The following is a 19,745-nucleotide window of genomic DNA, read 5'->3' as shown; positions in this document are numbered from 1 at the left end:
GGTACCCTACCCCCACCCCAGCCCACGGGGCTCTCGTGTTCAGGCCCCTCCCAGGATATGGGATTCCCTGGGCAGGTCCCCTGCAGTCCATGGGGCTCCCGTGGTCAGGCCCTTCCCAGGATACAGAGCTACCCTTGCAGGTACCTTGGCAGGGCTGGGCACACAGGAACCGTGCACATAGCCCTCATTGCAGAGCACTCCCAGCTCACCTGTCGCTCAGATCTGACACAGAGCACCTCAGAGCAGGACTTGAACTAACAAACAGCAGCTCTGACAGGTCTGTGACCCTGGGCATCACTCTGTGCGGCCTCCTCCACCTGGTCTTCCAGAGACTTCCACTGCACCCGGGGCACCAGGCCTGTCTCCAACCACCACCCACCCCTCCTCTCCCTGACTCCTGGGTTCCTCTCATTAGGAGAGGGTTTTCTTGAAGTTGTCTCCCACTCATGGGCCAGATAATATAATTAGAAAACAAGCCAGAGCTGCAGCCCCTTGTCTATCCTGACTCTCAGGAGCCCACACCTGTTCCTTGGACCTGGCCAATTCAGCAAGTTCCATTTTCAGCAACTGTGAGCCCCTGAGGGGTGATTATTGGCTGGCTTGGGAAGCCTGACCGTGCCAGCAAGCCCTCCCCAGGTGTGCCTGGGTTGAGATCAATATAAACACCGCTCCAGGCAGCAAGAGCCCCTGCAGCTGTGCCTGACGCCATTTTCTCTGCCCTGTCAGCAGTCTCAGGGCTGGGCTGGTGGGAGGGAGTGAGAGGCCACGGCTTTGTGGGTGTCCCAGTGTGAGTGGGGCTCTGCTGGACTTTCTGCAGCAGTTGCCAAGATGCTACCTGCTAAAGAAGAGGATGTGTCACCCACACCTGCTGCTGGAATTTCTCCCTGGGCACAGGTGAGGAAGGAAGAAAGCAGTGGGGGCCGGGACAGCAGGGGTATCTCAGGCAGGGAAATGGAGAGCTTCCAGAAGAGCACCCAGGGCCAGGACCATCCTGGCTGGCCTGCAGGCACCAAGTCGGCTGGCATGCTGTCCCTCATGTGGCTCCATGGCCCTTCCTCTAGGTTTTCAAGTCCTTGTACATATTCAGGTGTTTAGCCTTGGAAGGGTGGGAACATTTCAGCAGCAGCTGGCCTGGGGCTCAGCCCACGTTTACTCACAGATACCTCGGCACGGTCCCCCAGCTTTGCAGTGAGGACGCTTGTTGCGAGGAGCATGCTGGCTGAATGGGAGATGATTCCCCACCACTGACCAACTTCAGAATTGTTTGCAATTGGAGCAAGTGCCCTGAAACGGTTTTCCTCTGTGTAACTGGTGGGTTCTGTTCTTTTTAATCTTTTTTTCGTTTTTGGTTCAAGGTAGATTTTATTCCTCTTTTGTGTATTTACAGATATAAGCATGGAAATAATTTATTCATATAAATACATGTATGTGAAGGGAAGAATATTTTTTCTGTTTTACTTTTTTTAATTTTATTTTTTTATTTTGAATTTAATTTTATATTTTTATACAGCAGGTTGTTTTTGGTTATCTACTTTATACATATAAATGTATACATACCAATCCCAATATCTCAACTCCTCCCACCACCATCCCCAACAGCTTTCCCCCCTTGTTGTCCATACGTTTGTTGTATACATGTGTTGCTCTATTTCTGCCTTGCAAAACGGTTCATCTGTACAATTTTTCTAGGTTCCACATATATGCATTAATATACAAGATTTGTTTTTCTCTTTCTGACTTACTTCACTCTGTATGACAGTCTCTAGATCCATCAACGTCTCTACAAATGTCCCAATTTCATTCCTTTTTATGGCTTAGTAATATTCCATTTTATATATGTACCACATCTTTATGCATTCGTTTGTCTGTGGGCATTTAGGTTGCTTCCATTTCCTGGATAGTGTAAATAGTGATGCAATGAACATTGTGGTGAATGTCTCTTTTTGATTTATGGTTTTGTCTGGGTATATGCCCAGTAGAGGGATTGCTGTATCATATGGTAATTCTATTCTTAGTTTTATAAGAAATTCCATAATGTTCTCCACAGTGACTGTATCAATTTACGTTCCCAACAATAGTGGAAGAGGATTCCTTATCTCCACACCGTTTCCAGCATTTGTTGTTTGTAGATTTTCTGATGATGCCCATTCTAATAGGTGTGAGGTGATACACCATGGATGAGTCTATTTCGTTGAGCAAAGAGTAGGTCTTGTTTATTACGTATTTGGCTTATGGAATGGTATGTGTGCTAATTTCAATCTGTTTTTATACAGCAGCCCAACTCAACTTTCCCCTTAAGCAAGCATAAGGTTTTTATCTAAATGTGAGACTCTGTTCGGTTTTGTAATTCAGTTTATGTGTAGCCAAGTTTACACTCCCTCTATTAGTGATATCTTATGATAATTATCTTTCTTTGTGTGACATATTTCTCTTAGAATCATCATAATTAAATCCACTCAATTTGCTGCTACAGGCCTGATGACATTGATTTCACTGCTGAGTGATATTCCGTTGTACGTAAGTAGCACAACTTCTTTATCCATTTTTTTCTTTCTGGGATATTTAATTTGTACTGGACTCGAGGTTCTTGTAAACACAGCAGCCCTAAATTTTGTGTTGGCTGTGTCTTGTTGATTTTAATTTTCCTAAGCTATAGGGCCAAAAGTGGAAGTGCCCTAGGCTCTGTAGCTTTGTTTTTTAGATGTTTCAGGATACACCATGAACATCTCCAGAGTGTCTGTTGGCAATTTACATCCCGCCCATCAGCATAACACGGCTCCCTGTTCTCCATGGCCTGTCCTGTGTTTCTGGTTTTTACACTTTATTCAGATGGCCTTTTTGACGAATGGGAAATGTGACTTCATTGTAGTGTGGATTTCCATTGCTGGAGTGCTTGGTTGGCCAAAATGTTCATATGCGTTTTTTCCTGAATATATTCAGGAAAAATGTATACGCACTTTTTGTCCATGTGCATCACTGTCAAAGATCTGCCGCTTTTCATATGCTTTAAATGCAATTCCAATCTACCTCTTGAAATATGATTCCTGCAATTCTGCCTCGTTTTCAAGTCCTCTTTGCAGACTTACTTCGATATATTTTTGCCAATAGCTGTCATTTATCTCTGCAGGTTTGTGAATTACAGTGCCCCTGAGCTCCTTTCTTAACTCGCTTCCTTGTAAGCTGGCCACAAAACTGCAGGTTTGCTTCAGGCCATAATCAGGGTCCGGCACGGCACTCTGAGCCTTTGGTTAATTCCTCTTCCTGGTGGGAAATTAGAGTTAAATGTGCCCCTCCAGATACCTGCCTCACTCCCAGCCACATGGTGATGTATGTCCTCAGGTTTGAGGCCATATGTGATGGGTTCCTCATCTTTTGATGATGTGGCCCCACTGGTGTGTGGACACTCCTGCCTGGTTCCCATCCCCTTGGTGATGTGGGCCCTCTGGTGAGACTCTGATCCTGGTTGGGTTCCTCACACATCCGTGAGGTGAGCCCTCTTCTCTGAGGTCACTCCTGCCTGGCTGGCACAACCCGCCTTGTTGACTTCGGCACCCTGGTGGCAGTTGGAGCCTGCTGGGAGCCTCCTTCCCGCGGTGATGAGGCCCTCTGGCGTCAGACCCTAATGGCGGGGTTCCCACATTTTCTGATACGTGCTAAGTGGTACGAGGGCACTCCTGCCAGGTTCCCATCCTCATGAGCGTGTGGGCCTTCTGTTCTGAGGACCTAACGGCTGGGTTGCTCACACTTTCATGATGTGGGCCCTCTGCTGTGAGGTCAATCCTGCCTGGCTGGCGCACGTCGCCTTGGCGACGTGGACCCTCTGGTGGCAGTTGGAGCGTGCTGGGGCCTCCTCCCCTCAGTGATGAGGGCCTTCTGGTGTCAGGCCCTAAGTGCTGGGCTCCACACATTTTCTGATGTGTGCCCAGTGGTGCGAGTCACTCCTGCCAGGTTCCCATCCCCATGGGCATGTGGGACTTCTGTTCTGTGGTCCCAACTGCTGGGTTGCTCACAGTTTCATGATGTGGGCCCTTTGCTGTGTGTTCACTCTGGCCTGTATCCCATAGTGTCAGTGCTCTGGGCCTCCAGCTTGGAGTTTCCAACTTCTCGATTCCTCGCCTTTTTTATTCTATGGGCCCTCGGTTGTGCGTCTCCTCCTGCATGCCTCACTCCCAGCCCCTTCGTGATGTGTGTCCCCTTGTTTGAGGCCACATGTGCTGTGTTCCTCACCTTTCTATAATGTGGCCACACTGGTGTGAGGACACTCTTGCCTGGTTCCCATTCCCTTGGTGATGTTGGCCCCACTGCTGTTAGGACAGTCTTGCCTGGTTCCCATCACCTTGGTGATGTTGGCCCTCTGGTGAGAGTCTGATCCTGGTTAGGTTCCTCACCCTTCTGTGAGGTGGGCCCTCTGCTCTGAGGTCACTCCTGCCTGGCTGGCACACCCCGCCTTGGCAACGTCGGCCATATGGTGGCAGTTGGAGCCTGCTGGGAGCCTCCTCCCCTTGGTGATGAGGGCCCTCTGGCCTCAGGCCCTAACTGCTGGGTTCCCACATTTTCTGATTCGTGCTAAGTGGTGCAAGGACACTCCTGCCAGGTTCCCATCCCCATGGGGATGTGAGCCTTCTGCTCTGAGGTCCCAAAGGCTGTGTTGCTCACAGTTTCATGATGAGGGCCCTCTGGTGTGAGTTCACTCCGGCCTAGAACCCATAGCCTCGCTGCTCCTGGCTGCCTGCCGGAGGTTCCAACTGTGGGATTCCTCACCTTTTTTATTCTATGGTCCCTCTGTTTTGAGGATCCTCTGGCCTGCCTCACTCCCAGCCCCTTGGTGATGTGTGTCCTCAGGTTTGAGGCCACGTGTGCTGGGTCCCTCAAATTATGGTGATGTAGCCCCACTGGTGTGAGGACACTCCTGCCTGGTTCCCATTCCCTTGGTGATGTTGGCCCTCTGGTGACAGTCTGGTCCTTGTTGTGTTCCTCACACTTCTGTGAGGTGGGCTTTCTGCTCTGAGGTCACTCCTGCCTGGTTGGCACACCCCGCCTTGGTGACATCGGCCTTATGGTGGCAGTTGGAGCCTGCTGGGAGCCTCCTCCCCTCGGTGATGAGGGTCCTCTGGCCTCAGGTCCTAACTGCTGGGTTCCCACATTTTCTGATTCGTGGAAGTGGGCCGAGGACACTCCTGTCAGGTTCCCATCCCCGTAGGGATGTGGGCCTTCTTCTCTGAGGTCCCATCCGCTGGGTTGCTCACAGTTTCATGATGTGGGGCCTCTGCTGTGAGTTCGCTGTGGCCTGGATCCCATAGACTCTGTGCTCTGGGCGGCCTACTGGCCGGTTCCAACTGCTGGATTCCTCACAACTTTTATTCTGTGGGCTCTGTTTTGTGAGGATACTCCTGCTTGCCTCACTCCTAGCCCCTTGGAGATGTGGGTCCCCTGTTTTAGGCCACATGTTCTGGGTTCCTCACCTTTCTATAATGTGGCCACACTGGTGTGAGGACCCTCCTGCCTGGTTCCGATCCCCTTGGTGATGTGGGCCCTCTGGTGAGAGTCTTATCCTGGCTGGTTTCCTCACCCTTCTGTGAGGTAGGCCCTCTGCGGTGAGGTCACTCCTGCCTGGCTGGCACACATCACCTTGGTGACGTGGGCCCTCAGTTGGGAGTTGGTGTCTGCTGCGAGTCTCCGTCCCTCGGTAATGAGGGCCCTCTTGCGTCAGACCCTAACTCCTGGGCTCCCAAAATTTGCAGATGTGCGACCTGTGGTGCGAGTACACTCCTGTCAGGTTCCCAACCCCATGGGAATTTGGGCCTTCTGCTCTGAGGTCCCAACGGCTGGGGTGCTCACAGTTTCATGATGAGGGCCCTCTGATGTGCGTTCATTCCGGCCTAGATCCCATAGGCTTGCTGCTCCTGGGCGCCTGCTGGGAGGTTCCAACTGCGGGATTCCTCACCTTTTTTATTCTATGGGCCCTCTGTTTTGAGGCTCCTCCTGCCTGCCTCAATCCCAGCCCCGTTGTGATGTGTGTCCTCTGGTTTGAGGCCACGTGTGCTGGGTCCCTCACCTTTCGATGATGTGGCCCCAATGGTGTGAGGACACTCGTGCCTGTTTCCCAGCCCCTTGGTGATGTGGCCCCTCTGGTGAGAGTCTGATCCTGGCTGGGTTCCTTACCGTTCTGTGAGGTGGGCCCTGTGCTCTGAGGTAACTCCTGCCTGGCTTGCTCCCATTGCCTTGGTGACGTTGGCCCTCTGGTGGCAGTTGGATCCTTTTGGAGACTCCTATCCTCGGTGATGAGGTCCCTCTGGCGTCAGGCTCTAACTGCTGGGCTCCCCAGGTTTTCTGATGTGAGCCCAGTGATGCCAGGACACTCGTGAAATGTTCCCATCCCCATGGCGATATGGGCCTTCTGCTCTGAGGTTCCAACGACTGGGTTGCTCACAGTTTCCTGATGTTAGCTCTCTGGTGTTAGTTCACTCATTCCTAGATCCCATAGCCTCTGTACTCTGGGCCGCCTGCTGGGAAGTTCCAACTGCTGGGTTCCTCACCTTTTTTATTCTTTGGGCCCTGTGTTGGGAGGCTCCTCCTGCCTGTGTCACTCCCAGCCCCTTGGTGATGTAGGTCCTCTGGTTTGTGGCCACATGTGCCAGTTTCCTCATCTTTTAGTGATGTGGCCCCACTGGTGTGAGGACACTCGTGCCTGGTTCCCGTCCCCTTGGTGATATGGGCCCTCTGGTGAGAGTCTGATCCTGGTTGGGTTCCTCACACTTCTTTGAGGTGGGCCGTCTGCTGTGAGGTCACTCCTGCCTGGCTGGCACACCCCGCCTTGGCGACATGGGCCCTCTTGTGGTAGTTGGAACATGCTGGGAGCCTCCTTCCCTCAGTGATGAGGGCCCTCAGGCGTCAGGCCCTAACTGCTGGGTACCCACATTTTCTGATATGTGCTAAGTGGTGCGAGGACACTCCTGCCATGCTCCCAACACCTTGGGGATGTGGACCTTCTGCTCTGAGGTCCAAATGGCTGGGTTGCTTGCAGTTTCATGATGTGGACCCTCTGCTGTGAGTTTACTGCGGCCTGAATCGCATAGACTTGGTGCTCTTGGCCGCCTGCTGGGAGGTTCCCATTGCTGGATTCCTCAGCTTTTTTATTCTATGGGCCCTGTGTTGTGAGGCTACTCCTGCCTGCCTCATTCCGAGCCCCTTGGAGATGTGGGTCTTCTGGTTTAGGCCACATGTGCTGGGTTCCTCACCTTTCTATGATGTGGCCACACTGGTGTGAAGACTCTCCTGCCTGGTTCTGATCACCTTGGTGATGTGGGCCCTCTGGTGAGAGTCTTATCCTGGCTGTGTTCCTCACCCTTCTGTGAGGTAGGCCCTCTGCGGTGAGGTCACTCCTACCTGGCTGTCACACGTCACCTTGGCGACGTGGGCCCTCAGTTGGGTGTTGGTGCCTGATTGGAGTCTCCTCCCCTTGGTAATGAGGGCCCTCTGGCGTCAGGCCCTAACTCCTGGGTTCCCTAAATTCTCTGATGTGTGCCCTGTGGTGCGAGTACACTTCTGACAGGTTCCCAACCCCATGGGAATGTGGGCCTTCTGCTCTGAGATCCCAACGCCTAGGTTGCTCACAGTTTCATGATGACGGCCCTCTGGTGTGAGATCACTCCGGCCTGGATCCCATAGTCTCGCTGCTCCTGGCCGCCTGCTGGGAGGTTCCAACTGCGGGATTCTTCACCTCTTTAATTCTATGGTCCCTCTGTTTTGAGGCTCCTCCTGCCTGCCTCAATCCCAGCTCCCTTGTGATGTGTGTCGTCTGGTTTGAGGCCACGTGTGCTGGGTCCCTCACTTTTCGGTGATGTGGCCCCACTAGTGTGAGGACACTCCTGCCTGGTTCCCATTCCCTTGGAGATGTGGGCCCTCTGGTGAGAATCTGATCCTCTTTGGTTCTTCACACTTCTGTGAGGTTGACCCTCTGCTCTGAGGTCACTCCTGCCTGGTTGTCGCACTCCGCATTGGCGACGTCGCCCTTCTGGTAGCAGTCGGAGCTGGCTGGGAGCCACCGCCCCTCGGTGATGAGGGCCCTCTGGCATCAGGCACTAATTGCTGGGCTCCCCACATTTTTTCATGTGTGCCCACTCTTGCGATGACACTCCTGCTTGTTTCCCTTCCCCATGGGGATGTGGGCCTTCTGCTCTGAGGTCACAACGGCTGGGTTGCTTACAGAATCACAATGAGGGTCCTCTGTTGTGAGTTCATGCCGGCCTGGATCTCATAGCCTCAGTGCTCTGGGCCGCCTGCTAGGAAGATCCAACTGCTGGTTTCCACACATTTTGTATACAATGGGACATGTGTTGTGAGGTTAATCCTGCCTGCCTCACTCCGAAACCCATGGTGATGTGGGTCCTCTGGTTTGAGGCCACATGTGCTGGGTACCTCAACTTTTGATGATGTGGCCCCACGGGTGTGAGGACACTCCTGCCTGGTTCCCATCACCTTGGTGATGTGGGCCCTCTGGGGAGAGTCTGATCCTGGCTGGGTTCCCTACCATTCTGTGAGGTGGGCCCTCTGATGTCAGGTCACTCCTGCCTGGCTAGCTCACATGGCCTTGGCGACGTGGACCCTCTGTTGGCCACTGGAGCATGCTGGGAGCCTCCTACTCCCGTTAATGATGGCCCTGGAAAAAATGCATATGCCCTTTTTGGCCAAGTGCTTCATTGACGAGGTTCTGCCACTTTTCTTATGCTTTCAGAGCAATTCACGTCTACCTCCTGAAATCGGATTCCAGCAATTCTGCCCCACTTTCAAGTCCTCTTCGCAGCCTTAATTCAATATATTTTTGTACGATTTCTGTCATTTATAAGTCTGCAGGTATGTGAATGACAGTGCCCCTGAGCTCCTTTCCTCAACTCGCTTTCTTGTGAGCTGGCCACAAAACCGCAGGATTGCTTCAGGCCCTAATCTTGTTCCAGCACGGCATGCTGAGCCTTTGGTTAATTCCTCTTCCTGTTGGGAAATGAGTGTTAAAATTGCCCGTGCATACTGGGCATATACCCTGAGAAAACCAAAATTCAAAAAGAGTCATGTACCAAAATGTTCATTGCAGCTCTATTTACAATAGCCCGGAGATGGAAAGAACCTAAGCGCCCATCATCGGACGAATGGATAAAGAAAATGTGGCACATATACACAATGGAATATTACTCAGCCTTAAAAAGAAATGAAACTGAGTTATTTGTAATGAGATGGATAGACCTAGAGTCTGTCATACAGAGTGAAGTAAGTCAGAAAGAAAAAGACAAATAGCGTATGCTAACACATATATATGGAATTTAAAGGAAAAAAATGTCATGAAGAACCTAGGGATAAGACAGGAATAGAGGCGCAGACCTACTGGAGAACAGAATTGAGGATATGGGGAGGGGGAATGGTGAGTTTTGACAGGGCGAGAGAGAGTCATGGACATATACACACTAACAAATGTAGTAAGGTAGATAGCAAGGAGGAAGCAGCCGCAAGGCACAGGGATATTAGCTCGGGGCGTTGGGACAGCCTGGAGGGGTGGAAGGGGGAGAGAGGGAGGGAGGGAGACACAAGATGGAAGACACAGGGAGCATATGTATATGTATGGCTGATTCACTTTGTTATAAAGCAAAAACTAACACACCAATGTAAAGCAATTATACCCCAATAAAGATGTTAAAAAAAATATTTGCCCGTGCACACACCTACAGATAGTCTCCCATTGGTTCTCCGTATTCCTGTTCATCTTGCGCAGAAATTGCAAACAGTGCCAAACAGGAGGTTAAAGGCACTGACTCTCCAAATGGGGAGAGTGTAAGAAAAGGGTCTGGAATGGTGAACCTGAGTACCAGGGGACGAAAACAGACATGCATGTAAAAAGGTTTCCCAGTCACACGGTGGAGCATACTCTGGGTTTCCCATGCAAATTTTAGCTGAAGGAAGAATCCCTTGAACCTGGAGAGTTGGGAACCATGGAATGGGTACCAGGCAGTATGACATCAAAGGGTCTGCATTTGCTCATTGAACCTCCCCAATGCTATCAGCCCAAAGGGTCCAGCCTTATCTCTCACCCAGCTCTGGGTGTAGATGTGGTAAACCAGGTTGCATCACATGCCCTGTGTGAGTTATTTAAGAATTGCTCTCTATTTCACTGTCATTGTGTTTTGTTTTTGAAATTTTTTTTTGACACTGGGATTTATCGGATTTTCACTGCTGTGTTAATGCCGCTGTAAACACTCTTGATTCTCTTACGGAGACATATAAATCCATGGGTTTTAAGATTCTTCCTAGTCAGGTATATTCCTAGGCGTTGAATATGTGGTGTTGAGTCCATTTCGTTGAGCAAGGAGTAGGTCTTGTTTATTACATATTTGGCTTATGGAACGGTATCTGTGCTAATTTCAGTCTCTGGTTTTATGCAGCACTCCAACACACATTTCTCCATAAGCAAGCACAAGTTGGTTTTCTAAATTTGAGACTGTTCTGTTTTGTAATTCAGTTCATGTGTAGTCAAGTTTACATACTGTGTATTAGTGATATTTTATGATGTTTCTTTTTATGTGTGACTTATTTCAAGTAGAATCACCATACCTGAATCCACTCACTATGCCGCTATGGGCCTGATGACACAGATTTCATTGCTGAGTGATATTCCATTGTATGTACGTACCACAACTTCTTTATACATTGTTTGCTCTCTGAGATATTTACCTGGTACTGCAAACGAGGTTCTTGTGAACAGAGAGGTCCCAAACTTTGAGGTGGCTGGGTGTTTTTGATTTTAATTTCCCTAAGCTGTAGGACCATAAGTGGAAGTGCCATAGGCTGTGTTGCTTTGTTTCTTACGTGTTTCAGGAAACACCATACACTTCTCCAGGGTGGCTGCTTCCAATTTACATCCTGCCAATCAGCATAACAAGGCTCCCTGTTCTCCATATACTGTGCTACCTTTCTGGATATTACACATTTTTCAGATGGCCCTTTTGCCCGGGGGGCAGTGACACTTCATTGTAGTGCAGATTTCCTTTACAGGCTTGCTTGTTTGGCCAAAAAGGGCGTATGCATTTTTTCCAGAATATATTCCTGAATATATATATTCAGGAAAAAACGCATACGCCCGTTTTGGCCAAGTGCATCATTGTCGACGTTCTGCCACTTTTCCTATCCTTTCAGGGCAATTCCAGTCTATCCCCTGCAATTGGTTTCCTGAAATTCTGCCCTGCTTTCAAGTCCCCTTCGCAGGCTTACTTCAATATATTTTTGGAGGATAGCTGTCATTTATAACTCTGCAGGTTTGTGAATTACAGTGCCCCTGAGCTCCTTTCTTCAACTCGCTTTCTTGTGAGCTGGGCCCAAAACCGCAGAATGGCTTCAGGCCCTAATCCGTTTCCGGCAGGGCACGCTGAGCCTTTGGTTAATTCCTCTTCCTGGTGGGAAATGAGCGTTACATTTGCCCGTGCAGACACCTACAGCTAGTCTCTCATTGGTTCTCCTATTCCTGTTCATCTTGCACAGAAATTGCAAGCTGTGCCAAATAGGAGGTTAAAGGCACTTACTCTCCAAACGGGGAGAGTGTTAGTAAAGCATCTGGAATGGTGAACCCGAGGACCAGGATACGAAAACTGAGATGCATTTTAAATCGTTTCCGAATCACACGGTGGACCATACTCTGGGTTTTCCATGCATGTTTTAGCTGGAGGAAGAATCCTTTGATCCTGGAGAGTTGGGACCCATGGAATGGGTACCATGCAGTATGACTTCAAAGGGTCTGCATTTGCTCACCGAAACTCACCAATGCTATCAGCCTGAAGTGTCCAGCCTTATGTCTCAACCAGCTCTGGGTGTAGATGTGGTCAATCCCGGTTGCATCACATGCCCTGAGTGAATTATTTAAGAATTGCTCTCTATTTCACTGTCTTTGTGTTTTGTTTTTGAAATTTATTTTGATAATGGGATTTATCGGATTTTCACTGCTGCGTTTATGCCGCTGTACACACGCTTGATTCTCTTATGGAGACATATAAATCCATGGTTTTTAAGATTCTTCCTAGTCAGGTATATTCCTAGGCGTTGAATATGTGGTGTTGAGTCCATTTCGTTGAGCAAGGAGTAGGTCTTGTCTATTACATATTTGGCTCATGGAATGTTATCTGTGCTAATTTCAGTCTCTGGTTTTATGCAGCACCCCAAGGCACGTTTCCCCATAAGCAAGCACTAGTTGGTTTTCTAAATTTGCAACCCTGTTCTGTTTTGTAATTCAGTTCATGTGTAGTCAAGTTTACATTCCGTGTATTAGTGATATCTTATGATGTTTCTTTTTCTGTGTGATGTAGTTTACGTAGAATCACCGTACCTGCATCCACTCACTATGCCGCTACGGGCCTGATGACACAGATTTCATTGCTTAGTGATATTGCATTGCACGTACGTGCCACAACTACTTTATCCATTTTTTGCTTTCTGGGATATTAACCTGGTACTGTAGACGAGCTTCTTGGGAACACAGCCATCCCAAACTTTGGGGTGGCTCTCTGTTTTTGATTTTAATTTCCCTAAGCAATAGGACCATAAGTGCAATTGCCATAGGCTGTGTTGCTTTATTTCTTACGTGTTTCAGGAAACACCATACACTTCTCCAGGGTGGCTGTTCACAATTTACATCCTGCCAATCAGCATAACAAGGCTCCCTGTTCTCCATATCCTGTCCTACCTTTCTGGATTTTACACTTTTTTCAGATGGCCCTTTTGCCTGGGGGGCAGTGAGACTTCATTGTAGTGCAGATTTCCTTTACAGGCTTGCTTGGTTGGCCAAAAAGGGCGTATGCGTTTTTTCCTGAATATATTCAGGAAAAAACCATATGCCCTTTTTGGCCAAGTGCATCATTGTCGACGTTGTGCCTCTTTTCCTATGCTTTCAGGGCAATTCCAGTCTACCCCCTGCAATCATTTTCCTGAATTTCTGCCCCGCTTTCAAGTCCCCTTCGCAGGCTTACTTCAATATATTTTTGGAGGATAGCTGTCATTTAAAACTCTGCAGGTTTGTGAATTACAGTGCCCCTGAGCTCCTTTCTTCAACTCGCTTTCTTGTGATCTGGGACAAAACCGCAGGATTGCTTCAGGCCCTAATCTGTTTCCAGCAGGGCACACTGAGCCTTTGTTTAATTCCTCTTCCTGGTGGGCAATGAGCGTTACATTTGCCCGTGCAGACACCTACAGCTAGTCTCTCATTGGTTCTCCCTATTCCTGTTCATCTTGCACAGAAATTGCAAGCTGTGCCAAAGAGGAGGTTAAAGGCACTGACTCTCCAAGCGGGGAGTGTGTTAGTAAAGCATCTGGAATGGTGAACCCGAGGACCAGGATACGAAAACTGAGATGCATTTTAAATCGTTTCCCAATCACACGGTGGACGATACTCTGGGTTTCCCATGCATGTTTTAGCTGGAGGAAGAATCCCTTGAACCTGGAGAGTTGGGACCCATGGAATGGGTACCATGCAGTATGACTTCAAAGGTTCTGCATTTGCTCACCAAAACTCACCAATGCTATCAGCCTGAAGTGTCCAGCCTTATGTCTCAACCAGCTCTGGGTGTAGATGTGTTAAATCACGGTTGCATCACATGCCCTGATTGAATAATTTAAGAATTTCTCACTATTTCACTGTCTTTGTGTTTTGTTTTCGAAATTTATTTTGATAATGGGATTTATCAGATTTTCACTGCTGCGTTTTGGCCGCTGTACACACGCTTGATTCTCTTACGGAGACATATATATCCATGGGTTTTAAGATTCCTCCTAGTCAGGTATATGCCTAGGCGTTGAATATGTGGTGTTGGGTTCGTTTCGTTGAGCAAGGAGTAGGTCTTGTCTATTACATATTTGACTTATGGAAAGTTATCTGTGCTAATTTCAGTCTCTGGTTTTATGCAGCACCCCAAGGCACCTTTCCCCATAAGCAAGCACTAGTTGGTTTTCTAAATTTGAGACCCTGCTCTGTTTTGTAATTCAGTTCATGTGTAGTTAAGTTTACATTCCGTGTATTAGTGATATCTTATGATGTTCCTTTTTCTGTGTGATGTAGTTCACGTAGAATCACCGTACCTGCATCCACTCACTATGCCGCTACGGGCCAGATGACACAGATTTCATTGCTGAGTGATATTGCATTGTACGTACGTGCCACAACTTCTTTATCCATTTTTTGCTTTCTGGGATATGTACCTGGTACTGTAGATGAGTTTCTTGTGAACACAGCCGTCCCAAACATTGGGGTTTCTGTCTGTTTTTGATTTTAATTTCCCTAAGCTACAGGACCATAAGTAGAAGTGCCATAGGCTGTGTTGCTTTGTTTCTTACGTGTTTCATGAAACACCATATACTTCTCCAGAGTGGCTGTTCGCTATTTACATCCTGGCAATCAGCATAACAAGGCTCCCTCTTCTCCATATCCTGTCCTACCTTTCTGGATTTTACACTTTTTTCAGATGGCCCTTTTGCCCCTGGGGCAGTGAGACTTCATTGTAGTGCAGATTTCCTTTACAGGCTTGCTTGGTTGGCCAAAAAGGGCATATGCGTTTTTTCCTGAATATATTCAGGAAAAAACGCATACGCACTTTTTGGCCAAGTGCATCATTGTCGACATTGTGCCTCTTTTCGTATGCTTTCAGGGCAATTCCAGTCTACCCCGTGCAATCGTTTTCCTGAAATTCTGCCCCCTTTCAAGTCCCCTTTGCAGGCTTACTTCAATATATTTTTGGAGGATAGCTGTCATTTATAACACTGCAGGTTTGTGAATTACAGTGCCCCTGAGCTCCTTTCTTCAACTCGCTTTCTTGTGAGCTGGGCACAAAACCGCAGGATTGCTTCAGGCCCTAATCTGTTTCTGGCAGTGCACACTGAGCCTTTGTTCAATTCCTCTTCCTGGTGGGCAATGAGCGTTACATTTGCCTGTGCAGATACTTACAGCTATTCTCTCATTGGTTCTCCCTATTCCTGTTTATCTTGTGCAGAAATTGCAAACTTTGCCAAAGAGGAGGTTAAAGGCACTGACTCTTCAAGCGGGGAGTGTGTTAGTAAAGCGTCTGGAATGGTGAACTGGAGGACCAGGATACGAAAACTGAGATGCATTTTAAATCGTTTCCCAATCACACGGTGGACCATACTGTGGGTTTCCCATGCATGTTTTAGCTGGAGGAAGAATCCCTTGACCCTGGAGAGTTGGAATCCATGGAATGGGTATCATGCAGTATGACTTCAAAGGGTCTGCATTTGCTCACCGAAACTCACCAATGCTATCAGCCTGAAGTGTCCAGCCTTATGTCTCAACCAGCTCTGTGTGTAGATGTGTTAAATCCCGGTTGCATCACATGCCCTGAGTGAATTATTTAAGAATTGCTCTCTATTTCACTGTCTTTGTGTTTTGTTTTCGAAATTTATTTTGATAATGGGATTTATCGGATTTTCACTACTGCGTTTCGGCCGCTGTACACACGCTTGATTCTCTTACGGAGACATACATATCCATGGGTTTTACGATTCTTCCTAATCAGGTATATTCCTAGGCGTTGAATATGTGGTGTTGGGTCCATTTCGTTGAGCAAGGAGTAGGTCTTGTCTATTACATATTTGGCTTATGGAAAGTTATCTGTGCTAATTTCAGTCTCTGGTTTTATGCAGCACCCCTACGCACCTTTCCCCATAAGCAAGCACTAGTTGGTTTTCTAAATTTGAGACCCTGTTCTGTTTTGTAATTCAGTTCATGTGTAGTCAAGTTTACATTCCGTGTATTAGTGATATCTTATGATGTTTCTTTTTCTGTGTGACGTAGTTCACGTAGAATCACCGTACCTGTATCCACTCACTATGCTGCTACGGGCCTGATGACACAGATTTCATTGCTGAGTGATATTGCATTGTACGTACGTGCCACAACTTCTTTATCCATTTTTTGCTTTCTGGGATATTTACCTGATACTGTAGACGAGCTTCTTGTGAACACAGCCGTCCCAAATATTGGGGTGGCTGTCTGTTTTTGATTTTAATTTCCGTAAGCTATAGGACCATAAGTGGAAGTGCCATAGGCTGTGTTGCTTTGTTTCTTACGTGTTTCAGGAAACACCTACACTTCTCCAGGGTGGCTGCTGGCAATTTACATCCTGCCAATCAGCATAACAAGGCTCCCTGTTCTCCATATCCTGTCCTACCTTTCAGGATTTTACACTTTTTTCAGATGGCCCTTTTGCCCGGGGGGCAGTGAGACTTCATTGTAGTGCACATTTCCTTTAGAGGCTTGCTTGGTTGGCCAAAAAGGGCGTATGCGTTTTTTCCTGAATATATTCAGGAAGAAACGCATACGCCCTTTTTGGCCAAGTGCATCATTGTCGACGTTGTGCCTCTTTTCCTATGCTTTCCGGGCAATTCCAGTCTACCCCCTGCAATCGTTTTCCTAAAATTCAGCCCCGCTTTCAAGTCCCCTTCGCAGGCTTACTTCAATATATTTTTGGAGGATAGCTGTCATTTATAACTCTGCAGGTTTGTGAACTACAGTGCCCCTGAGCTCCTTTCTTCAACTCGCTTTCTTGTGAGCTGGGCACAAAACCGCATGATTGCTTCAGGCCCTAATCTGTTTCCAGCAGGGCACACTGAGCCTTTGTTTAATTCCTCTTCCTGGTGGGCAATGAGGGTTACATTTGCCCGTGCAGACACCTACAGCTAGTCTCTCATTGGTTCTCCCTATTCCTGTTCATCTTGCACAGAAATTGCAAGCTGTGCGAAACAGGAGGTTAAAGGCACTGACTCTCCAAGCGGGGAGAGTGTTAGTAAAGCATCTGGAATGGTGAACCCGAGGACCAGGATACGAAAACTGAGATGCATTTTAAATCATTTCCCAATCCCACGGTGGACGATACTCTTGGTTACCCATGCATGTTTTAGCTGGAGGAAGAATCCCTTGAACCTGGAGAGTTGGGACCCATGGATTGGGTACCATGCAGTATGACTTCAAAGGGTCTGCATTTGCTCACCGAAACTCACCAATGCTATCAGCCTGAAGTGTCCAGCCTTATGTCTCAACCAGCTCTGGGTGTAGATGTGGTCAATCCCGGTTGCATCACATGCCCTGAGTGAATTATTTAAGAATTGCTCTCTATTTCACTGTCTTTCTGTTTGTTTTCGAAATTTATTTTGATAATGGGATTTATCGGATTTTCACTGCTGCGTTTCGGCCGCTGTACACACGCTTGATTCTCTTTCGGAGACATATATATCCATGGGTTTTAAGATTCTTCCTAGTCAGGTATATTCCTAGGCGTTGAATATGTGGTGTTGGGTCCATTTCGTTGAGCAAGGAGTAGGTCTTGTCTATTACATATTTGGCTTATGGAAAGTTATCTGTGCTAATTTCAGTCTCTGGTTTTATGCAGCACCCCAAGGCACCTTTCCCCATAAGCAAGCACTAGTTGGTTTTCTAAATTTGAGACCCTGTTCTGTTTTGTAATTCAGTTCATGTGTAGTCAAGTTTACATTCCGTGTATTAGTGATATCTTATGATGTTTCTTTTTCTGTGTGACCTAGTTCACGTAGAATCACCGTACCTGCATCCACTCACTATGCCGCTACGGGCCTGATGACACAGATTTCATTGCTGAGTGATATTCCATTGTACGTACGTGCCACAACTTCTTTATCCATTTTTTGCTTTCTGGGATATTTACCTGATACTGTAGACGAGCTTCTTGTGAACACAGCCGTCCCAAATATTGGGGTGGCTGTCTGTTTTTGATTTTAATTTCCGTAAGCTATAGGACCATAAGTGGAAGTGCCATAGGCTGTGTTGCTTTGTTTCTTACGTGTTTCAGGAAACACCATACATTTCTCCAGGGTGGCTGCTGGCAATTTACATCCTGCCAATCAGCATAACAAGGCTCCCTGTTCTCCATATCCTGTCCTACCTTTCTGGATTTTACACTTTTTTCAGATGGCCCTTTTGCCCGGGGGGGCAGTGAGATTTCATTGTAGTGCAGATTTCCTTTACAGGCTTGCTTGGTTGGCCAAAAAGGGCGTATGCGTTTTTTCCTGAATATATTCAGGAAAAAACGCATACGCCCTTTTTGGCCAAGTGCATCATTGTCGACGTTCTGCCTCTTTTCCTATGCTTTCAGGGCAATTCCAGTCTACCCCCTGCAATCGTTTTCCTGAAATTCAGCCCCGCTTTCAAGTCCCCTTCGCAGGCTTACTTCAATATATTTTTGGAGGATAGCTGTCATTTATAACTCTGCAGGTTTGTGAAGTACAGTGCCCCTGAGCTCCTTTCTTCAACTCGCTTTCTTGTGAGCTGGGCACAAAACCGCAGGATTGCTTCAGGCCCTAATCTGTTTCCAGCAGGGCACACTGAGCCTTTGTTTAATTCCTCTTCCTGGTGGGCAATGAGCGTTACATTTGCCCGTGCAGACACCTACAGCTAGTCTCTCATTGGTTCTCCCTATTCCTGTTCATCTTGCACAGAAATGGCAAGCTGTGCCAAACAGGAGGTTAAAGGCACTGACTCTCCAAGCGGGGAGAGTGTTAGTAAAGCATCTGGAATGGTGAACCCGAGGACCAGGATACGAAAACTGAGATGCATTTTAAATCGTTTCCCAATCACACGGTGGACGATACTCTGGGTTTCCCATGCATGTTTTAGCTGGAGGAAGAATGCCTTGAACCTGGAGAGTTGGGACCCATGGAATGGGTACCATGCAGTATGACTTCAAAGGGTCTGCATTTGCTCACCGAAACTCACCAGTGCTATCAGCCAGAAGTGTCCAGCCTTATGTCTCAACCAGCTCTGGGTGTAGATGTGGTCAATCCCGGTTGCATCACATGCCCTGAGTGAATTATTTAAGAATTGCTCTCATTTTCACTGTCTTTGTGTTTTGTTTTTGAAATTTATTTTGATAATGGGATTTATCGGATTTTCACTGCTGCATTTCCGCCGCTGTACACACGCTTGATTCTCTTACGGAGACAATATATATCCATGGGTTTTAAGATTCTTCCTAGTCAGGTATATTCCTAGGCGTTGAATATGTGGTGTTGAGTCCATTTCGTTGAGCAAGGAGTAGGTCTTGTCTATTACATATTTGGCTTATGGAAAGTTATCTGTGCTAATTTCAGTCTCTGGTTTTATGCAGCACCCCAACGCACCTTTCCCCATAAGCAAGCACTAGTTGGTTTTCTAAATTTGAGACCCTGTTCTGTTTTGTAATTCAGTTCATGTGTAGTCAAGTTTACATTCCGTGTATTAGTGATATCTTATGATGTTTCTTTTTCTGTGTGACGTAGTTCACGTAGAATCACCGTACCTGCATCCACTCACTATGCCGCTACGGGCCTGATGACACAGATTTCATTGCTGAGTGATATTGCATTGCACGTACGTGCCACAACTTCTTTATCCATTTTTTACTTTCTGGGATATTTACCTGATACTGTAGACGAGCTTCTTCTGAACACAGCCGTCCCAAATATTGGGGTGGCTGTATGTTTTTGATTTTAATTTCCGTAAGCTATAGGACCATAAGTGGAAGTGCCATAGGCTGTGTTGCTTTGTTTCTTACGTGTTTCAGGAAACACCATACACTTCTCCAGGGTGGCTGCTGGCAATTTACATCCTGCCAATCAGCATAACAAGGCTCCCTGTTCTCCATATCCTGTCCTACCTTTCTGGATTTTACACTTTTTTCAGATGGCCCTTTTGCCCGGGG

Source organism: Phocoena phocoena, chromosome 3 (assembly GCF_963924675.1).
Source record: "Phocoena phocoena chromosome 3, mPhoPho1.1, whole genome shotgun sequence".
Lineage (NCBI taxonomy): Eukaryota > Metazoa > Chordata > Mammalia > Artiodactyla > Phocoenidae > Phocoena > Phocoena phocoena.
This window is presented reverse-complemented; position numbering follows the sequence as displayed.